Raw genomic sequence first — 24,354 nt, 5'->3', positions numbered from 1 at the left:
GTCTTGCCCATAAAGGCAAGTGGTGTGCGGTGTCAGGGCTCCAAGTTCATGCCAAGTTCTGGAGGGCACCTGGGAAGAGGCGGAGGCTGGACGCAGTGCCTCCCGGCATCAGCTCACTGCCCTCGCCCACCATGCCAAAGCAGTGCCGTGCCCGGAGCCTCCGCCTGCCATTGCCACTGCGGCACGGGCGCCAGGGAAGAGGTGGAGGCTGGGCACGGTGCTCTCGCCCGCCGTGCTGAAGCAGCGCCTCCATCTCTTCCCTGCCAGAGGAGCTGCCCTCCAGCTGCTGCCCGCCTCCTCCAGCCCTGCAAAGCTGTGCCGGCAGTGCTGTAAAAATGTAAACGGGGGGGGGGGTCATCGGAGGGATCTTTGAATGTGTGTGTGTGTGCCAGAGGGATCTTTGAACCATGGTGCCAGATATCCTTAAGACGGCCCTGCCACCCAGTGTCTACTAGGCTAGCCATTAGCTCCTCCTCTTCTGGAAGAACTATGAAGGCTTCCTTTTCAGGCTGGAGCTTTGTCTGGGTAGCAATAGTAGGATTCACTACTGATCTTAGCCCAGCTCTGACCATTGTCCACAGGTTCTCTCAGTATAGCTTTAATGGGTGTTATAAATAGCCATAGCTGATCACCTATGGTGAGCAACAATTAGTTCAGGTGATTAGATGACAAGTTTTCCCAAACTTTCTCAGAAAACACCTTCTCCCATCTCAACCTACGCACCTGTTAAGATCAGCAGTAGATGCTGTCCTGGTGGTCATTGATTTTAATGAAGTGCAGAAGCCACGGAAGAGGCGTTTCAGTGGTGGCTCCCTGTCTGTGGAATGACCTCACTGAGGGGCATCTTACCACAACCTTATATAAATTTAGATACCAAGTAAGAACCCATCTCTTTCATCCATCATTTAGGAACTGATGGGTTAAGTAATTTTTGTGGTGTTGTTAATTATGTAAGTTATGAGAATGATTTTAATCTTTCTGTTCATATGCATTATGTTTTTATAACGCCTCCCTTTTGCAAACCGCCTGGAGACCATATTTTGGTAAGGGCAGGATAGAACTCTTTTAGTGAATAAATTAATAAGCAACTGGAAGAAGATTGGATTATTTTTTGTTTTTTAGGTTTTTGATGTGCCCTATAAACGACTGGCTGAAACCTGTGCATGCAGAGAAGCTAGTAGCAAACTGCGCACAGGAAACCTCTGTGGATTTATTTCTCCAAGGCTGACTTTAAAATCTAGTTAAATTTGCAAATATCTTTGACTTCTTCTTCTGGTTTTCTTTTCTTTCTCTCTCCTCCTTTTTCCCCTCCCTGTGTGTATTTTTTTAAACACCCCAGCATCTTTTCTTTGGCATGTTTCCGATTTCCCAAGCTGCAGCTGCGCGGAGCTGAATGGTAAATCAAACACCCTAAAATCTGTTGTTTTAACACAATGTCTAAGATTTGCCGATTCTCTTCCCCTCTCTCATTTTTTGCGATAACCACGCTGCCTCTTCTTTGTGTGGCATCCAAATAACTAATTGGGGTAGCTAAAGCCTGACCTGTGTTTTTTGGTGAAAATTAGCGGGTAGGTTAGGGGGTGAAAAGCGGATAATTCCCAGGCAGTTTAGATAAGTAGATATTATAGGCTTGCCATGTTAATTGGTATTAAATATTTTTTTAATCACTGGTGGCTTTCATCATCAGGCTCTCTTGTGGCAGACAGCATTCTCTCTTCTCTTATGGCCCTGGCTCTTTGCATCTTTGCAATGCTCTTTCAAAAGACGTTGCTGTGGCTTCTTTTACATAAAGGCCAGGTCACATGGTCCTGTCGAGCTTGATGGCTGAATGGCGCAAGACACTCTGGTTTTGATCCGAGGCAGGCATGTGACTAACCAAACATAATTATTTATTGATTTATTACATTTCTGTTCCGGCCCTTCCTCCCTAAGGACCCCAGAGAGGCAAACATTAAGTAGTAAAACAATGCAATTTAAAAAATAAAAATGCAATTAAAAGATTTAAACACAATTGTAAATCATTGGGCCGGATCCAATGTGAGTTCTAGCCTGAGTAGACCCATTGAAATTAATGGACATAACTAACTTAGGCCCATTATTTTCTGTGGGTCTACTCTGAGTAGGCTTAGGTGGATGCAACATCTAAAAACATGTTTAACAGTCATGTACGCTCACAGATAATACAGTAGCCCCTCGGGTAACGTAAACTTCAGGTTGCGAAAGCGGCAAACCCGGAAGTGTTTCGCCGTGTGTGCATGTGCAGAAGTGGTCTACCACCGTGCGCATGTGTATGACAGTGATCCTCAGGTTGCAAAAACCTCGGGATCTGGCCGGACCTCCAGAACATATCCCGTTCGCAACTGGAGTTACCACTGTAATTTCAAATTTGCCAGCAACATTATCTTTCCAAAGCCTAGGTGAAAATGATTTTTTAAAATTCCTCTTGAACATTAATAACAAGGGAGATAGACTCACCTTACTAGGGAGGCCAGGGAGGTCAGTCCATAAATAGGAAGCCCTGGCACAGGTCAGAACAGCACCCAGCAACAGCATCACCTGCCAATCATAGGACCTGAGATGGTTGATAGTAGGTACTTGGCTCTAGTGTTTGAAACTCCCATTGTCCTAGACACATTTTGCAACAGGGAATTTCATTAGTGCTAGCAGTTTCTGAGGTCTGGGTGGAAGATGATAGAAAAACACTGATAGGGTGGTTTTAAAGTGAAGGGTAAATGCATAGGATTTTGAAAGCTGTAAATAAAATGGGGGGGGGGGGTCCCCTATGGTCAGAATTAAGCCAGGTGATGTGGTTGAGGGAAGTGACCCTGCCTAAGAAGACTGGGATGGATTGGGAAGGATGCAAAAGAATGAAGAGGAAGCCAGCAGGTAGAAAGGCTGAGTTAAGGATAAATAAGAGACAATACTAAATAAAAAATGCCACCAACAAACTCCACTTAAAGAGCTAGTTCAGAGAACTTGCCAAAGATGGGGAGGAAAGGCACCGAGATAAAAGATTTATAGAATCAGCATCCCTCCCCACAAACATTGTGAGTGGAGAGTGTTGGGTGGATTGGAAGATAAACCTCTCAATGAGCAAACTCCAGCTCTTTTCCTTTCCCTCTCCCCACGCTGATGTTTCCCTTATATGGCATTTTCCTGCACCCTATCATTTTGTTGACTGGCTCTCTGGCTTAGATCATGCATTTTTAAAACTCTGAACATCTTTAAATATCTGGGGGGTGTATTTGCTTCAAATTGCTCCAGGGGGCTCATCTCAGAGGAGCCCTATTTTGATCCAAATGTGCCAACCTCATCTTTGTATTCAGGTTTCGGAAGAAGCAGTTGTACAGAGTCTTCTTGGTGGCTTTTCCTCTTGACTTTGCACTCCCTTCCTAGAGAGACTAGCCTCGCACCCTCCTTGTTGACCTTCCATCTGCAGGTGAAGACTGTCAATAATCAAGCCAGGTCTTTGGGAACTTGCTGCTTTTAAGGAAAGGACATTTAATATTGATGTGTTGTTTTTACTATTTGCATTTTAATTGTTTTCATTTTTATAGTTTCATTACTTTTTAACTAAATAAAATAAAAAAATCATTCCAGTAGCATCTTAGAGACCAACTAAGTTTGTTCTTGGTATGAGCTTTCGTGTGCATGCACACTGGCCCCTGTAATAGTGCCAGTTCTGCACTGTTTCGTTGTCATTGTTCAGTGTGTTTGTATTCAAGTGAACTGTTCTGGTTGGTTTACATAGGACTGGGGAACCTTCTTTAGCTTGAGGGCACATGCCGGGGGGTGGAGTGCTTCCAAGAGCTACATGCTGGCTTAAAAAATGGAGCAGAGCAACAAGGCAGATTTTACCTTTGTACAGCAGACTAGTTTTTACACATACACATCCTCCATCCAGACATGCAAGAGCTACCGGTATTATCAAAGTTCAGGAACACATTCCAGCCAGCCAAAAACACTCAAGGAGATTACAATGCAGGGCAGTGAGGGTGTGGCCTGGGGACAGGTCTGATGACCAGGTAAAGAGCCCTAGAGGCCCACATTCAGTTGCCCATCTATATAGCAGGCTGTGAAGAGTCTTCAACAATGTATAAAGAAGAAGAAGGTGTTCAGAACCAAACCTTGCATTGATGGTAAATGAATTACTCACGCACCCATTCTGCAAAAAATAAAAAATAATCTACATTTAATTTTCTGTCATTAATTTTTCCTTCCTTGTATTTTCTGCAAGACTGTCTCTGTTCTCATCTGGGAAATGCTGGAGAGTATGGAATGGCCATAAACATTTGCACATCAAAAGTTCTTTATAAATTGTTCACAATAAATGGGATATATCATGATAACTCCTTATTGTGTGAAGAGAATTTAATTATAAAATCACTAAGGCAAAAGAAATCACAGAGACATAGGGAGGGAAGTATACAAGGAGATGTAATGGATTGTATAAACAGCTCATTTTAATAAGAGAACACTAGCAAAATTCCTGCCCCGCGTGTAGCTAATAACCAGAGCATTGCATTACACTCACAAACAAAAGGCAGGAAATTCAAAGATAAGGTGGACACCTAGTCCTTGACTCCAGCCATTGTGACAGAATGGCCCAAAGATTATGAGAGAGAGAGGAGGTGTCACTCATAACTTTAGTTACAGGTAGGTAGCCGTGTTGGTCTGCCATAGTCAAAACAAAATAAAAAATAAAAAATCCCTTCCAGTAGCACCTTAGAGACCAACTAAGTTTGTTCTTGGTATGAGCTTTTGTGTGCATGCACACTTCTTCAGATACTCATAACTTTGTTATCTTCCTGTCTAACCTCAAGGAAGAGGCTAAGTAGGGCCATTGCTGAATTCAATTTGTGGTTTCCCACAAATTTTTCAACCCAAGGACCACACATACTCTTGGGCAACCTGACAGGGTCCACATGCCAGTGGAGGGCAGGGTCAGAGACAAAAGTGGGCAGCGTAATCAGTATGGTAATTTGCATTCCAACCACGCAAAAGCCAGAGGTTTCTACACACAAGGTGATATGGCAGCCTTCCTCAAATATCCAAAAGGCTGTCTCATGAAAGATAGAGCAAGCTTGTTTTTGGCTGCCCTGGAAGGTAGGACCCAAACCAATGGATATAAATTACACAAGAAAGGGGATTCTGACCAAACATTCTGACAATAGCAGAGGTTAGATGGCCATCTATCAGGTTCTTTAGTTGTGATTTCTGCATTGCAGGGGATTGGACTATATGGTCCTTGGCTGTCCTTTCCAACTTTACAATTCTATGATTATATGACACATTCCAGATAGGCAAAAACACTTGAGGAGGGCATTCCACAGACATTTTAACTGATTTCTGATTTTATAACTTAACCGGTTTTTATTTTCATTGTACTGTACCAAGTTAACTTGTACACTGCTTAGAGGTGATTATAATGAAGCATATATAAATTGTCAAAATAAATAAATGGAACAATGCTGGGGAGGGGTATGGCATGGGGATAGTTTCAGTGGTGTGACAGAGAGGCCCACATTGGCTGCTTCACTCTCTTTATATATGTGTATACATCCAAGATGTTGTTTAAGGCTCCCCATTTCCCCAAGTGGTAAGAATTTCCAAGGATAGCACTGTCTGGGTTTAGCTGCCCTTGGATGAGTGAGGGCTGGGGACTTGAATCTCTCCCTCTAACAGCAAACTCAATAAGTGCAGATAGAAATTGAGCCAAATTGGGTCCATTGAGAAACAACAGAGGCTTGCAGTGCATTAAAAAAACATTAAAACAAAAAGGGCCAACAATTGCAAAAAGAAGTGGGCCACTTGGTGGGGTGGGACTGATATTCTGGCTTCCCAACAAGGAGAGGGCTGAGGCGTTGAGGAGTTTAGCATGGTGCAGACACACTGGCGGAGCCAATCTGGTGTTCCTCCTTTTGGTGCAGCTGCACCAAACTTCCCCCTCTCCCTCCTGGTAAGCAGTGGTGACCCACTTGCCAGGAAGAAATTTTGTGAGGGCCAAATAACAGATTTCTCTCCATGCTGTGGTTCCCTAAAGATATCTCCTGCGGGAAGGAAGTTGCTGTTGGTGCCAATATCAGCTTCCCTGCTGCAGCAAGTAGCACAGAGACATAGGGGAGTCATACCAATGGGCCATACTGTAAGCACCTACTTGCAGCTGTGTAGAGTTTCAGGCAGCGCTACCTAGAGACACAAGGAATTGAACTTGGGACTTTCTGCATGCTAAGTTTTGCTCTGCCACTGAACTATGTCTTTTCCTTTCTCTCTCTCTCTTTCTTTCTTTCTTTCTTTCTTTCTTTTTAACAGCCTTTTTCCTGATAAGCATTAATGGCTCCTTTACACCAATATGTGCTCAAGGGTCTTTTCGAAAAGTGGATATTTGACCTGACAGACCTTGGCTGACAGTCAGGCTCCCATGTATGCACTCTGAAGCTTTGTGCAAAACAGAACATCTCAGCGGAATAAAGGAATTTACAGACTATTGCTTCATCACGTAGCTGCCTATGTTTCTCATCCCACCCCCCACCCCCCGCTTCTGTCTTTTCAACTTGAAACAAAACCTCTCTTTTAAAACCAGGTTAAATGCAAAGCTTCTAAGTAAGACATTTAAAAAGTAAAAATAATTAGGGATGTGCAAGGCTTCCTGGCAGAATTCCATCAGAAAATGTGCGAGAGGCTTCCCCCCCCCCCCCCCGAGTCCTGGATTTTGGCAACAAAACCCCATCACGATTCTTGTTAGCTTTCTTTCACTACTCCACTTATTATATTTAATCCCATATTTGCCATATATAGAGAACACATATAGGCAAGTTTACTCAGAAGTAATTCCCACTGAAATTGTTGGGCTTTAACCCCAGACAACTGTCTTTAGGATTACAGCCATAACCTCGTACAACCTGTGTATAATTCACTCACAATAGCACTGCATCGTGGGCATTGTAGTCATAAGGAATAATATATTTTTTTACCATTACATAGAGAGAATCGCCTTCAGTTTCACATTTCAGGATGCCCTAGGCAACATATTATTTGCTGGGCCTCTTCCTCTGTCAATAGGTGCCCTTCTCCATTTATGTCGCCTGGTGGGATTACCTGGCAACAGTGGTAGGCAACAACACCAGTCTAAGCATGGACAGGTGGCTAGGGCTAGCCACTAGTTTATTTTCTCACAAATGCTCAATGGCATTGTGGGGAATTCAAATGGCAGCCAGACCCACCTGCCAGTTGGTGCTTTTAGCACCAGGTTTTTAAAGAAGAAGAGGCTTCAGTAGTGGGTCTCTCTCATTGCTCTGATCTATCACTAAAGAGCAGGTTTTCCCTTAGAAAGGAGTGGGGCAAGGGGGGAACCTTCTCAGACCTGTGCCTAGAAAGCATGGGTCAAGTGGAAAACCACTCAGACCTGTGCTTCCTAGGCACAGCACAAGCAGAAGTGTGGGCAAGCCCAGTGTGAAGAAGCACTTTTTTCACAAATAACATAGTTAAAATACGGAATTTTCTTTCACAAGATGTAATGATGGTCCCCAACTTAGATTGCTTTAAAGGGGGAGTTGATAAATTCACGTATGATAAGGCTACCAGTGCCTGCATAGGTCCTGCTTGTAGGCTTTTTCTATGGGCATCTAGTTGACCACTGTGAGAACAGGATGTTGGAATAGATGGGACTTTGGCCTGATCCAGCAGAGCTCTGCCTATGTTCTGTATTCCTTTGTTTCTAAAAAGACATCAGAGATCCAACAGGTATGCTGAGAGGGTGAAGAGATTAGGTTCATTTTTTGCACCCAAAACACACAGTTGGGTAAATGTATCACCCAATCCATCCAAATCTCACAATATTATAAGTCCCATGTATGCCAACATGATCTTAAAGGAAGAGCAGCATAAAAGTACAACAGATATTATAGCAGTGGGGGGAAATGCACATTTTTACATGAACTTCAACAGAAGAGTTTACCGGGCTATGAATATGCTGATTGGCCAACCAATCTATGTAGTCTGTCCAGGGTATGTTGCCACAGCCTCCTGCCCCACATTCCTGTTGTACTTTATATAGGTCATTGTGCACATGTGCAAAAATTATCACATCCCATAGGAATCAGTGCTAAGGACATGCTCCACACAACCATTTTTATGAGTCATTGACTTGTTCAGTAGACGCACTGGTTGGATAAGTTGTGTTGAACCACCCACCAAATCTTAGACAAACAAATCAAGACATACTGTGTTGCAACACAGTAGGTCTTTTGATTTGTTTGTCTAAGATTTTTCCAGGGCATCTTGTCTTGCATAGAAACATGAAAAGAGCACTGCTGGGTCAACAAATGTCCATGTATCCCAACGTCCTATTCTCACAGTGGCTAGTGGGAAGCTCACATGCAGAACATGAGCACAATAGCCCTCTGCCATGTTTGTTACCCATCAACTAGTATTCAGAGGCAAACTGTCTCTGATAGCCATTGCAATTTGTAGGCACTGAAAGCCTTGCCCTCCATAAATTTGCCTAATCCTCATTTTAAAATTGTCCAAGTTGACGACTATCTCTACATCTTGTTGTAGCAAGTTCCATAGATGACCTATATGCTTTGTGAAGAAGTATGTTCTTTTTCCAGTCCCGAATGACCTAAAATTCCAGCTTCATGACTCCTTGCTTGCCTAGGTTGTGGTTAGAGAAGGGTGTGTGAGTGTGTGTGAAAACTAGCCTACTGTACAGAAGTCAAATTTACATTTGTTGCTCTACCCACTTTTGTATCTAGCCCCACCTACCAGTGGCATGTGACCCCCAGAAGATTTCCCCCCAAAAAGGAATGTGGCCCTCAGAGTGAAAAAGATTTCCTACCCCAAGTGAAAGGAATAGCTGTCAGGAAGTAAAACACCAGCAAGCAAGTCTCTTAACAATGATAGGCCAGAAATGGTCAGATGTTTCTACCTGTGGCTTAGAAAGTCCTCCAACACAAGCTTTCTTATTGGTCTGAGCAATTAACAGATCTGGCCCAAGCCATTTTACTTCCTGAAGCGAAGGACAAGATGGTGCCTCTCCTTGCCCCCATTCCATGTATGGAAGGTGTCTGGACTGGCAGTTGAATCCCACTTTATCACCAGTGTTGGATTAGCATCCTCCACTGTACGTGAGGGAAGCAGGCCAGTGTATGTGCCAAGGGGCTGTTCCATTATAAGGAAGCTTTCTGTACTCTAAGGCAGGGGTCAGCAAGGTTTACCTCACCTGGGCAGGTTCACTCAAGTGGAGATCCCTCCGTGGGCCTGAGTGCGCCTGCCCGCGATTTCCGGCGTCTGCGCAGAAACGATTTCCGGCACTGCGGAAGCAAGTCCCCACGCTGCACTGGTTTAGCGCAGCATGCAGGGACTCGCCAAGCAAGCAGCTCAGTTTGGGGGTGGCTCATGGGTGGTTAAACAACCCCCGTGGGCTGCTTGTGCCCCGTGGGCCTTAGGTTGCTGACCCCTGCTCCAAGGGGAACTGCTGCTGCCACCACCTCGCAGTGATTGCCTCACTGCTGTGCCACCAACCCCGGCAATTAGCTAGCTCTGCTGTAGAGCTGGCTCCAGACTTCCTTTACCTCCTTTCACCTCTGACTCATTTCATCCTGCCCTCCGACGTGACAGGAGCCAGGTGCAACACCCTGGCAGACCTTTGAAAATCTCCTGAATGCCTCTCCTACTTGTAGGAAGGACTCCTAGCAAACGGACTGTATCTTTCTCTTTTTCCTCTTCTCTCTCTCTCTCTCCCCCCCCCCACCCCAGTCTTTCTTGTTAGGTTGATGACAGAGTCCCTCTTTCCCATCACTCGCCCCCACCCTCTCTCCCTCCCTCCCTCCCTCTCTCCCTATCAGCTGCCTAATCTGCCTGCATATTCTGACACACACAGCTGCGAGAGATGAAAACTGTGCTGTTGATAGATGAAACTTTGGATAAGATTACATGGTTTTGAATATCTTGATGACATATTTGTCTGAAAAGTCTTTTAGAGGACAGCCTAATATAAATGCACGGAAATGTTTCTAATGACTAGCATTTGTCTACGGTCTCCATTTGAAAGATGAAACATTCACATATCATTTGCATTTGTATGTGGAGGCAAACTTTTCAATAAATGCTTCTTCCAAGTGAGAAGAGTTAACTATTTACTCAAAACATGCCCGGACGATTACATTCTGGGTGTAATTGGCCTCCACTAGAATTGGCAGTTGCCACACTCATGGCAGTATAGACCTGATTAAGGCTGGAAGTTGTTAAAAAAAATACTGGTGATGTGTTATTTGCTTATGTCCCCAAAATGTTTCCAGAATAATTTCTTGATTTGATTTGCTAGTGAATTATCTGTCTCGGTGGTGGAGTAGATACTAACATGGTATCCCATATTACATTCCAATAGTTATCTGATCACAGACAAGATTGAGGGCATCTCCAGAGCAGTGTTCTCTTTTGCAGATATATTCTGCATCATGTCATTGACACAAGCATTGTGCAATAGTGGTGTGTTTATAGTGAACCAGCCACATGTCATTCCCCTTCTTTAGTTGTTCTGTGATGCTTCCCCAGTGTGATTGCATTATTGCTGTCTGGAGGGGACACACAACAAGACACACACACACACACACACACACTGAACATTTGTGGTCTAAGGAGGTGCAAGATTTCAGCAGGAGGTTACAGGGCACACACTGATTGAAAACAATGAAGTATGTGCACCCTGAAGCCTTTGTAGGCACAAACAGTATTAAAGGCAGGATTGCAGTTAACCACCCTCATTCAGTCATGAGCACAAATAATCAAGAATGCACAATAAAAAGACGTCTGGAGAAGGGGCAGTTGAAAACAACCTGTCAAATGCATTTTTCTCTTTCTTGCTAATGGAGCATGATAGGAAATAGCATAGGACTGAGGTCTAAGTAGACTCATGGCTAAGACGTCAGCCTTCCATCCAATGGACATCAGCCACCATTGCTGTTGCCCCTATGTGACTACAGGATCCAAATGGCATCACATAGATACCAGCAATTATGCCAGACTGCTCGTGTGTGCAATTACCTAACTTATGTGGAATAAGTGGGGGGGGGGGGTTTGCAGGGTGCATAGGTTTCTCTGATAGCAAAAGGAAAAAGCTTTATTTTTCAAACTCTCAGTGAAGTTACATTGGTAGGCTGATAATAGAGCCTTCGCTATAACAAGCTGCCCATGTATCCTGGAACAACCTTTCCACCCATTAATTATTGCAATTAGGGAATGTGATATTTAGTTAGCTTTACTTAACCTAAGAATGGCATGTTACATATTATTGGAAATGGCCAAAGCAGGTTATCTGCATGTCTCAATGGGTCAACCTTTACCTTTCCTATTACAGGTTATCCATGTCATTCTTGGAAATCATTGACTTCCTGGACATTGACTCTGTCATGGAAAAATTGTGGGGGAGGGGAGTCTTCCTTGCAGAAAAATGCTGAATAACATTTTTCAACTCTCCTGCTAGTGGGGAAAAGGAATCATTTTTGCTTCTCTGTGCCAAATCTGATTGTGATGTTCATATTCACCAGCATTTTAGTGTGAATTTCTCCTAATGCACACAATTTTGTATGCAATTTTACCTAACGTAATGCATATTTCTTTGTTATTTTCACTAATATACCCAATGATATGCTCACTTTACTGAAATACATGCCTTTTGTACATGTTACTTAGCTGGAGAACTGTAATGTGAAATTCAGAAAAGTGCAAATTTTGAAGGATCACTATGTTTCAGTTCATGTAATGCTCCAGAAAGTGCCAATCCAGTATGATTGCCTTCACTGCAAACTGGATCAGATTTCTCCTTCATCCCTAAATCTAGCATTACACTAGTGTTCAAAAGGCAAGGCTAACCCTTAATGCTTGTTATTGCAGGGAGATATCTTGTGACAGTCCCTGTTTTGGTGCTTTTAATGCCCAGCATATGATAGCAGGTTGGGCTGGGAATCCCAATCCTTGTTCTATAGGCACCAGCTGAAACATATAAACTTAACAGGGTCACAACATGGTGCAGACAACAAGAAATTTTGCAAAGAGTAGACTTTGTTTTCATCCCACCCCTCTGCCAATTTTGGCAGCATCCATAAATTTATTTGATGCACTTTATATGTTTAATTAAAACATTATATTAGCACATTTACAGTAAGTGATAAAAAAACCTCTGGTGGTGGTGTTGGAATGGGGAGAGAGCTTTTGAAGCAATCGGCAGATCTGAAATTACTAGATGTGCTCAAGTAAATCAGATACAGAATCCATAAATTGGAACGAATCTCTTCAATTTTTCTGCCACTTCATATATATTAAAATGACTTCTTTTAAGTGTTCATCAGTGTGGACTTGGCATGTGCAGTATATTTCATTAGGGTGTGCACCCAGGGAATTTGATTGATTGATTGATTGATTTAATGTCAATGAAGGAAGAGTGGGTGGGGGAATGACAAGACAAACAAATACAGACTAGGAAAAGTTAAGGGGAAACAAACAAACAAACAAACAAACAAACAAACACAAGGGTGGTCAAGAAGCCAAAATAATAGATATATCCTGCAGAAAAATATACCTGTGCCAAGATGACCAGAGGCAGGGCAGACCTGCACTGTTGATCCTTAGCAGTGCTATGAATCAAAAATGCAATGCAGCCACAGGATCTTCTTTGAATGTGACAAATAGTGTCACATTCTCAGGAGGCTTCTGGTGGCCCACCTTTATGTGTCACTCACATATGTTTCCTCACAGAACAAGCCAGCCTTGTGAATTTGATCATGAGAATGATTCTGGAGCTCTTCCACCGGGAGGAAACAGTACTTCTAAATCCACCACCTGCCATCAAACAGCCTTGAAGATGATGCTCTCCTGATCATTCCATTGTTTCAAAAACAGGTGATAAAGGAGATAATGAGCCTGTGAATCATTGCTGTTTGGGCAGAAAAACACACATACTCACTGGCCATTGAAACACTTGTACTCCTGACCCCAAGATCAAATCCAGGACAACTGCTGGATGTAAAGTTCACTTTGTCTGGGCTGGCAGAAGGAAAACAAGCAAGGCTGTTTATTTCCTTCATTAATAGAGAGACTGGAGATCAAGTGTCCTGGCAGCTTCTTTGCGGGAATCCAGTGTGAAGCCAAATCACTTCTTGTGGTACAAAATTGTGCCCTTTTTTAAACATTTTAAAAAAGAACAGGTCATGAGAAAACATGAAAGTGACAGATTCTCACATAACTGGCCATTTCTCTCTAGCTTGGCTTTGCATTTTATTTTAATTTGCTTAGCAACGTAAGAGCCTGGCTGCTGGATCAGGCCCATCTAGTCCAGCACTATGTCCTCACAGTGGCCAACTGGATGCCTCTGGGGAGCAGGACCTGAGTGCAACAGTAACACACTCTGTGCTTGAAATTCCCAGAAGCTGGTATTCAGAGCCATACCGGCTCTGACACTAGAGGTAGAACAAAAAGCTTGTTTGCTTACTTGCTTGTTTGTTTATTTTGCTGCCAGATTAAAACACAAACACACACACACAAATAAAAAATTAAAGAGAGCCAGCATGGTAGGTCTGAGAGGGGCTGGGCAGAAATTTAGCTGACATAAAGCCTTTCTCAGTGGGTATTGGTGAGGCTAAAAAAAAAGGAGTGTCAAAAGACCTATGTCAGGCATAGGCAAACTCGGCCCTCCAGATGTTTTGAGACTACAATTCCCATCATCCCTGACCCCTGGTCCTGTTAGCTGGGGATGGTGGGAGTTGTAGTCCCAAAACATCTGGAGGGCCAAGTTTGCCTATGCCTGACCTATGTGCACTCCTGTGAGCTTTTAGGAAGGCAGAATATAAATGAAATATATAATTATCATTTAAAAAATAAACCCTAGTCCTTGAAAATAAAACACTTCAATTTTATGCAACTGTGCAGATTTGAATTACTAAGCATGTGCAGTATGCCACCAAACCTCCTTTATAAGTGCCTAAAATGTTCAAGAATATTTATGTTGTGTAGCCTACCACCTCTCAAGCTGATGCCCCACCCTTCCCCTCAATGTTCCCCAAATGCTCAGGATGCTCATAGATGAGGTTGCCACTCTTTTGCCCCACAGCAACATTGTGAGGTAGGATACATTGAGCAAGTGGCCCATTGTGATCCAGATAGTTTCATAGCCCACCAGGGGTTTGAACCTGGGTCCCCCTAGTCCAAGTCCCTAGCTAGTGCTTTACGCTCATTCTCCATAGCTTGTACTTGTGTGAGCCATGATTTATGCATTTATGTCAGAGAAATTCTGATGGGCTGTATCCATGTACACAGAGTAGACCCACTGAAATTTACAGACCTGACTAACTTACATCTATTCATTTCAATGGGTCTATTCTAAGTAGAACTTAGTTGAATACAACCCACTGACTTTAATGGAATGGTGGGGAGAGTTGAGGGCTGGAGAATAAATTATAGTGTCCTCACTAAATCCTTCCAGCTGCAAAGTCCTGGCTCTGTACGAAAGTTAATGGCTACCCAATGTACTAGATAATGCAAAGCACAAACAAAAAGCAGAGTGGAAATGATGCCAATGTATGCTGGAAACTGATTATGTAGAAGTTATCTATCTAATTCTCATTAGTGATTCTGTGTTAAACATTCTGGAGTGTCCGGATGTGAATGGGGCAGTGGGGGGTGGGGGACAATTGCTCTGCTCTGTCCAAATATTGACTAGGATTAGAAGGGATGTGATTCTGTCTCATCTCCAAATGTCTTCAGCACTTCAAATCCAAGCCTTTCGTTAACATTCACCATTGGCTAAGGTTTTTTTTTTAGTTTATTAGGTTTGGGGTTAGTTAGACACACGCCTCACATTCCAAGACCTCAATATGTTGACTGCTACAGAAAGATGACTACCACCCATGATTCATCCAAGTTTTACTTTGGGTCGACTCATTGAAATGAATGAACATGACTTAAATTAGGCCCATTCATTTAAACTTGTCTATCCTCAGTAAAACCTAGTTGGATACCACCCTTTTGTCATGTACACTGGCGGCTAAAATGCTGTAACCCCAGGTTATCCAAGGTGATGCCTGCCAGATGTTGCTGGACTACAATTTCCTTTGGTCATGCTGGCTGGAACTGAGGGCAGTTGCAGTCCAACAATATTTGGAGAGCACCACCTTGTAAATTACATTGAATTCAGTGGTACCTACTTCTAAATCATTGCTAACATGAAGTGTCTGAAATTTTGTAAGCACTGTACATATATTTTAAAGACCAGGGGCAAGCAATTTCTTCCAGTATGGTTCATATGTATATAAATTATTTTCACTAATGTATACATTTTTATTCAAAAAAATCCATAATCTACTCATTATTTGGTTGGAGAATTGCATTACAAAATTCAGAAAAGTGTGAATTTTGACAGATAGCTGTGTTTTGATTTGTATATAGTTTTGAGAACTGCAAATTAGGTAGAATCTGAGCTGAACTGGATGCCTCCCCCATGCCTACTTATGTAGACATGGTAAGAACTGTACTGTAAATAGATCTGCATAGCCAAATCTGTGGGAAACAGAATGGTGATATAGAAAGATCTCTAGACTGATCTATCAGGACTCTTCTTGCGAATAGCACAAGACTGTATTTATGACTGTTAAATCAAGATATGGGGTTGTATCCAATGTAGCATTCAGTTAAAGTAACTTAGTGATATACTTGTTCTGCTGGTGAAATCCTTTGCACCAGCAGAATGTTGTTCTGCAAGAGAATACATGAGCAGATTGCTGGTAACTTTTGGGCACAATCTGTTGTGCAAGGAGTTTTTTCTAGTACAACTGTTGTGTTGGATTCCTCTGTTGTGCAAAACATTTAAAACTCACCCACCTGCTAGTGTAAGAATCCTTGCACTAGCAGACAGAATGTTGGATACAGCCCTCAAATTTTTAATGCCCTGTTTTATTTACACACACACCCAAAAAGCACATAAACACTTCTCTATGCACTGTACCTTCCAGATGCCAGTTATTAAACTCAAGATTTCAAATTCTTTGGGCAGGCTTGCCCCCGCCCCCACCAAACCAACCCCTTGTGTTAATCTGACCACTGCAAAACTACCCCCTTGAAATAAATGTATCCAGAGGCCTTGCTTTAATGCTCTTAACCTAAGGTTATTAGATGTCCCTGTTTCCCAGGGACAGTCCCCAGATTTACAAATCAGTCCCCTGACAAAATCCATCTATTCAGTAGGAAGTTGAAAAGTGTCCCCGGATTCATTGAAAAAAATCTGGTAACCTTATCTTAATCTTTCTCACACATTATTTCTACGTTAGGCATCCTTGGGCATAATGAAAACTTGTGTGCCATTTCAGCAGCAAATCACTGTAGGTTTTGACCTGTTCACTCTCTGACATCAGCAGATCTATCTCATTGGGTGAAAGTAAAAAGCTTGTGATTTTTTTTTTTTAAAAAAAAGACTAATACATGAGTAATGCCAGGTCCCATTGTGCAAACAGTCCTGTGGACATCATTTGTTTTGATGGCAAAGCTCTTGGACAGCAAGTTTCTACTCTGTAGGGCAGAGCAGCGTTCATGAGTGGGTTGGTTAGTCACCCTGAAGAGCTGCGATTGGGGATTGTGACAGTTGATTGCTTCCTGAGTTGCAGCTGCAACCTCCCCCCCACACACACACATCCCACTGCTAAATATTTTCTGTTCATCTGCAAACTTTGAGGTTCCCTTAAGCCTATAGGTACCTTTCTCTTAGGAACATAGAAAACTACCTTAGACCAAGTCAGACTATGGGTCTATCTGAGCACTAGTTCTTCTAGGTTTCAGTCAAGACTCACTCTCAGCCCTACCTGGAGATGCTGGGGATTGAGCTTGGGACCTTTGCATGCAAGGCAGATACTCTACCACTGAGCTACAGCCCTTCCCCTTCCCCACCATCTTATGCACGGGTGGCCCCATTTTGCCTATATCAGTCCTGAACATCAGAAACAGAGGAAATGAAAGAGTAGTACCCAGATCCCAACTGATCAAAACACATTTTTTGGAGGTGTTAAGATACAACATGTGGTTTCTGCCCTATGACCTACCTATTGCATTCAAGTCCCGCCCCGTCCCCCGGAAGTAATTACAACTCCATCGGGCCTAGGAGGCGGGCCTACATTCACCAACACAGCTTAAGAGGCGCCGAGAAGGGCAGCCTCGGCTCTTGCTCTGTAAATTACTATGGTTTGTATAATGTATTTTACATTGTAATGTAGCCAAAGCAAATTCCAAGTATATTGAAAAATGTACTTGGCCAATAAATTATTATTCTATTCTATTCTATTCTATATGTACTGGATCAGCGATTGATGGGTTGCAGTTTAACTTACAGTAGACAGCAGTTAATTTAACATAAAATCACATGAAAGTCATGTTCAAGCTGAAAAGAACAAAAACTTCAGTATGAGTTGTTCACTTTTGGCTTTAAAGCTTTATTTCAATTTATTTAATGAGATTCTCTCTCCCCCTCCCCCTTCTCAGTACTTGCATTTTAAAAACAGCATACATATACAATTTTACATGAGAATTAACAATTTGTGTCTTAGTAGATGTTGTTAAAATTTGCCTGCCATCTTCCATCACATCTGATTTGCTAATTAGCAGATAGGTGGCTTTCTTCTTATAAAATGTGAAATCTCATTAAAATTCTAATTTTTTCCATAACTCAAAAATATTTTGGATGTATTAGCTAGAGCATGAGTCAGAATTTCTGATTTGGGATCAAAATATGCACCAAACAATATTAGATTTGTTTAGCAATGAAGTTTTAGAAAAGCATATTTTGTGGAGGGTAAGTACGTGGAATGGATAATCAAACTGTATAAATGCTATATCAAAGGGGAACATATATATAGATACAAACTACATTGAGATTTAGAAATTCCTTTTTAAAAAAGGAAAAAGGAGTTTATGATAAGAAGGGGTTTGAATCTATGTTTAAAATATGTAATAGATTGGGGTGGGGGCATTAGGGAAAAGAACAGGAAAAGAAAAGGAGGAAGCAGCCAGATTTACCAACAAGCAGAGTCCAATTTGATGCTCTGGGTAGGTTTAAAAAGATTTCCTGAGCCTGGAAAAATAAAGAGAACGTACACACATTCCAATTGATCAGAAAGCTGTAGCCAGAGAAATGGATTATAGTAGTCTCAGGAAAAGTCAGGGAACAGCCAGGGGGGTGGGATAGCACAGTTACCTCTCTATTCTCCCAGATATACTAGCTGGGTGCTTTTATACTGTGGGGTGTTGTTATTGTTTGTGCTTAAATTGACATCTGGGTCATTTCCCGCTGAAGTATATATTGTGCAATCATCCTGATTTGTTTACACAAAATTTGCATGGAGGTTACGTGGTGTCACCGTCAAATCGTTACCTTTCCACTGCAGATTTCAGTCCCTTTTCTTATCACAAAAGGTTTTTTAAGGTGCATCTGTTGTGCAGGAGTGCTACTTAGCCAATGCTATTTATTGCAATGTACCCACGTTCTTTGTGGTGGGTTATGAAGGTGCACTCATATTGCACAGAGGGCATATACTGGCATCTCCTCTTCCTGCTGCTGGACTACAACTCCCATTAGTCCTACCCAGCACTGCCAATGGCCAGGGATCATGGGAGTTGTAGGCCACAGGTTCCTCTCCTCTGCACAACTGGATATCGAACTGCATAAACAAAAGCTGCATGCGCACTTCCCACAATGCCCACAAGCAAAGTTAAACTGTTATGCATGCATAGACCCAGTCAGTTATTTGGCAATAGTCTGTTCATAGCAGTGGCGTAGGAAGGGCGGGGCGTAGGGGGCGCTCCGCCCCGGGTTTCAGGAGAGGGGGTGACACTCCCTGGTCCCTCCCTCGCCGCCTGGCACCCCGTCCGTTCTTCTTTAAGGACGGGGCAGCCACACGACCCGCCGCTCGCTCGCCGCCTCGCCAGCCAGATGCATCCAGCTGGTGCTGCTGGCAAGCGAGCGGTGGGTCGTGGGGCTGCCTGACCCATCGCTCGCTCACCGCCTCGCAGCAGCGCCAGCCAGATCCACTACACATGCCCGGAAATTCCAGGCATGCGCAGTGCATCTGATGCGCCGTGGCGTCACGGCGCACGTGTTGTGACGCCCCGCCCCCAGGGGGGTGCCTCCGCACCGCTGCCCCGGGCAGTGCGGAGGCTTCCTCCACCACTGGTTCATAGTGTGGGAGGCAAAAACAAAGTCTCGATGCATTTGCACCCTTGATCTCCCCCACCTTGGAGAGATCACTGGTTTCAGCACTACTATCACTGGTAATTCAACTGGATGTGCTACATGCATGTACAACTTGATTCAATTCACATTTTCAGGCTAACATAACTAATGTTCACTTTTTGAAACAACACACAAACCAAAACACATTCACACTTCTCTGAATTTTTCAGTGCAGTTCTCCAGCCAAGTAATGTGTACAAAATTGCATATATGAAGGTAGAGTGTGCAAAGAGGGGAAGCTGATTTACAAATATGTGCATAGTATGCACAATTGCATGCAAATATGTGCATATTAGGGGACATTTGCACTAAAATGTTGCTGGATTTTCATGAGGACTTGCTTTTTTTAAAAAAAAAATCCATAAACTGATGTGGAAATGTAGAGAACTGAAGAGTGGAAAAAATAAAATAAAATCTGAGAGAAACTAAAATGGACAGATTTACCCATTCCCTACTCATCACAGATGAGTACATGCCCCAAGGAACTATAATCAACAAGAAGTTCCCTATGATGTATGCCCATATCCTTTTTACTGTGTTATTTTATATGCATACCTAATATAGTAAAAAACAACAACAACAACTCTACATTGACAGCAATTTGCAGGAAAGTTTCAAGCACATACCAGAAATTTAAGTTAAACTGAAGTGGGTTAAATTGCCACCCTTGTGCAACAGATCCACTTAAAAAGGAAAAAAAATGTATTGCAGTTAGGAATGTGATGGGGAAATGCATTGACAAGTGTAGAAAGAATAATTAACAGGAAGACGTATAGCCACCACACAAGCAAATCAGGATGAATGCATGATAAATGCTCATTGTCATGTAATCTCCCTGAAAGCAAATCAGGACGAATGTGTAAGCTTTGTGCAAACAAATCAAGATGGTCATCTTGTGTACAACAAATAGCCCTTGTTTTGGATGGCACAGGCCCATTCACATCTAGCTAGCACATGAGTGCCCGGATGAAAATTGTAACACAGCCTGCTTCTACGCATGGATTTCCTTTGCTAGATTTGGATGATAATGTATGAAAAGTCTTTAAATCTTCTTTAGCTAAGTCCCATTCCACACACACACACCCCCCCGGGGTACTGCATGTGGAAATGAGCAGATGCAGGCTGACCGTCCACAAAACATGATGTACATCGACTTCCAGCATGCTGTTGCAAGTTCCACTCAAAGCAGAAGGCAAAAGGGTCAGCATGCCATCAGTGGGTACAAGTTAATTTGAGCAGCAGCTGCTTTTGTCCATGGTGTAGTCAGTTGTGAGAATCAGCCTTAAGAAAAGAGGGGAAAGGATTCCACTCAACACCCAAATCATATGGTTTCCCTGAGTTTCTCACAGTTGTTTAAATGGATACGCTGTGATGCAGCACATAATTATGCATGCTCGATTCTTATTGGTTTCGATGGGGCTTAAGCATGCATAACTGCACACTGGATTGAAGCCGCAGTGATTAAGTAAAGGGGGTGGAAATAGGAATTGGAATATGATTTCTACACAATTTGTTATTGCAGCTGCATTTGGATCTAATCTGCTAGTCTCAGACCAAACTTCCAATTTATCCCAACAAGAAGCAGAATTATCAACAAAATACAGCGTCAGATTCGACCTCCAGACAACGCAATCCATACAAGAAATTAGAAAAGGGAAATCACCATTATATGTGTGTATATAACTGCTGCCTTTTGTTGTCTCATGATTCATGCCTCTGAAACAGACATGGGCATTCCTCTTTATTAAAGATAAACAGAAGGGTTGACAGGGCAAATTAATTTCATACATACAAATTAACTCAGCTTAGTCTTTCCTCTTCCCCACACTTGAGACACCACCGCCTGGATCATTCTGTATTCTTTCCTGCCACCAGAAAACAAGAATTTATTGGACATATGTTTGTGTTCCACTTAATAAAATAATACGCCAATGTTTTCCAGATCAACTTTGTTAGTAATTCATGAAGTGACTATTTATGCTAATCAGGCAGAAATATGTTTGCAGGCCTAATGCATTACATAAATTTGAATGCAGAATGTTCAATTATGAAATAAAATACAGGTGATACAAACAGTAAATTACACCCAATAAATATGTGTGTGTGATTAATGGATCTTCAAAGAGAGAGAAGCATTGCTTGGACATCTGTGAGTTGTTTAAAAAGAAAAGGATTAATAAATACTGAATTACAGGGATGATTATTTCCATCATAATTCACCTATTTGTGATGGCTTCTAGTTATCAGGCTGCTGTTTCATAGCTATGTATGTGAAGTAAGACTTGTTTCCTCAGCAATTTTACCCCTATCAGATTATCTCGTCTGATTCTATTATTTCTTTCTCGTAAATCTGCTAACAGTGATTTGTTATTTGCTTGCTCCGTTAACGGATCCGAAGCACTGTTAAAAGGATTTATCTAGCTCTGTGCCTAAGAGCTGTTGATGCCTTCGCCTTTTGTTACCCCGTGGAAGTCTTTGGGAAATCAATTTGGTTGCTTTTCATACTTAAATTCAGCGGACACCATTCAGTTCTGCGCCATAAAATAAGACACTGGGTAAACAAAGGGTGCAGTAACTGTACTTAATGTGCTGGCCTTGATAGATGAGTTTGTTTAAGTCATAACAAATGACACTCAAAGTCAATATAACTCACAAGAGGTGTATTGCCTCCTTTCTAAACCCTCCTCTGCCTGTTTACTCAGCTAAGGAAGTCTTTCATATGCACTTGAGGCTTCCCCCCCCCCAACTGAGGCAGGGATGGTACACTGACAATGTTACATAGTGCATTGAATTGTTTGTACTTTTCTGCCGAAAATAAATATAAGTAGAGATAAATAGATATATACAAACACAGACATACATGCATGCATCTAGTACTCCAATTCAGGAGGTTTTTAAGTAACTGAAGTTTGCATGTGCAACCCCAATTCTAAACTGTGCTTTCTTCAAGAGGGCAATTCTTGAAAAGGAGAATATTAAAGCAGGGCATTAGTGATTGTAGATTGACAGAAAGACTTAAAGCAAACAAAAAATAGCAAGGGGGGTGCAGACTGAGGGGATTTGGCCTGTCATTGCTGCAGAAAGACAGAGGGTTGAATGCCTCTAATTGAAATGAAAGTGAGCAATTGTTAGAGAAGAAACACTCCTAATAGAGAACTGTAAATGTTTAGACATCCATTGTGAGAAGCTAAATAATACAGGAAAATGCTGCCAAAATGAGAATTATATGTTGCAGGAAAGAGGACAGTCGTGGTCTTCCTTTCAAAGGTTTTCTTTAAAATTGTTCACAGTCCCCATGGTGCGCTACATAATAGACAACATTTGACGGTCCCGTCACATCTAACAGTCAAATAAGGATAATCTGGCATAACCACTAATTTGATTTGATATTTTGGGGGCCAGAGCCCAGTTGAGTTTACAACACTTATTTGCATTGCTAAATATCAGCTCAGATTCTGCTAGCCACACAATACGTTGAATTCCCTGTTTTAGCTTTCAAAGCTTACTCAGGGTTTTTTTTTGGGGGGGGGACACTAATTCTGGAGATATAGCATATTAAAATGCCTCTGTCCAAAGAGACTGGTTTTGTTTTTGTGCCCCTCCCACTGAGGAGATGTTTCTAATTCCATGCAATTGCTGCAAAGAGCAATAAGTTTTCATTTAAAAGTATTCACACATGGCTGTGATTCATGGGAGGGAGGGAGCTAAGTGATCTATCGTGCAACATTCATCTTGCTCCGGGAAAAACCAAATAGAAGGAAGTAGACTGTCATGGTTGAGATTTATGGGGATGAGTGAGTGGTTTTTGTTGACGAATCCTACCAAGACCTCCAAAATGGGAAATCAAACTGGACACATCCTATTAACTTTCTCATAAATACTGTTTTCTCAAGTTTCACTGGAGACCACAGCTTTTACATTATTCCCTTATAGTGACCCCCCCCCCAATAATTAGCACTCACACGCATTTTTTCAGCTTTGTTATCAACTTGTGATAAAAGTCTGTGGATGACACAAGTGGCATACCTTGATGTTAAAAAACCTGACTGCAAAGGCTGAGATATGTCAGAATACGCAAACCACATATCTTCTTTACCAACCTGGGATTTTGTTACTACTGGGAATGAGGACTTCGAAGTCAGATGAGAAGCCTCTACAAACAGCTACGTGGTATAAAATTTTAAACAGGAAATTCTGAAAACATGCAGAAGCCATTGCACTGAAGTACAATGTTCAAAAGGCTGGTTTAATATATGACTAAGTGTCAGGAGTCGGGTTTCTGAGAATTACTTTTCAGATAAACAACTTTATAGCACTGCACTTAATCTTACTTACTAGAGACATCTCATTTATCACTGAATTACAAGTAACTTTAATTCTATTGATGTTGCCATAAAGTCAGTTGAAAATCAAGGCTGGCAGTTTTAAAGATTTTTGTCTTATCTCTCTCCCTCTCTCGCACACACATCCCTGGAACAGACAACGCTACCAGCAACAATCCCCTTTCCTTCTCACTTCCTAGAAAAAACACTGCAGGTTGCATCCTAAGTAGAGAAATTATAGAGGTTTATAGCTTCGAGAATCCATTGACTTCGAGGGGTTAATGTCAGGCTGTCGTGCAAACGCTGCCAGCTCCAAACTTTCCTTCTCCTCCCCCCCCCTCTTTTTTTTTTTTTTTTTAAAAGGCTTTCATTTTATGGATTTTTTTCCTTCATCTAAAAAATTGGAAGCGGTTCAACTCGAAACCGATCTGTGCCGAAAGGTGGCGCTGTCGAGGTTTAAACCGAACCCATTCAAGCAGGATTTTTTCACTTCGCGCAGCTTTTCCCCGTTGTTTGTTTTTAGCGACATTCCTTCCCCCACCCCCATCTCCCCACCAAAAGAGAGAAACGACACGCGATTATTATTAATATTGTTACACTTATTTTGCGTATTAAATGAATAGATCGCCACCCAGTTCCAAAGACGATCTGGATAAATAATATTAAGGGACTCTGTCGCTATTTCTTCAAATGCAGTTCATTTAAAACTTGGGACATCTTTTAAGGCAAAACTTTATTTATACAAAGCCATCGACCGCGGGGGAG

At 42.2% G+C, this 24,354-nt stretch overlaps 1 long non-coding RNA gene across 1 annotated transcript; it reads right to left on the bottom strand.

Annotated features, from left to right (window-relative positions):
• Positions 1-1,642: 1,642 nt before the first annotated feature.
• Positions 1,643-23,906, bottom strand: LOC117051099. Its single transcript, XR_004427148.1, has 3 exons — positions 23,368-23,906; positions 21,060-21,132; positions 1,643-1,871 (listed from the first exon to the last, which is right to left on the bottom strand). It is a non-coding gene; the product is annotated as an uncharacterized LOC117051099 (long non-coding RNA).
• Between the last annotated feature and the right edge of the window lie 448 nt (positions 23,907-24,354).

This window comes from Lacerta agilis, chromosome 8 (assembly GCF_009819535.1).
Source record: "Lacerta agilis isolate rLacAgi1 chromosome 8, rLacAgi1.pri, whole genome shotgun sequence".
NCBI lineage: Eukaryota > Metazoa > Chordata > Lepidosauria > Squamata > Lacertidae > Lacerta > Lacerta agilis.
The sequence above is the reverse complement of the archived record's forward strand: the minus strand, read 5'-3'. Positions and strand labels throughout refer to the sequence as shown.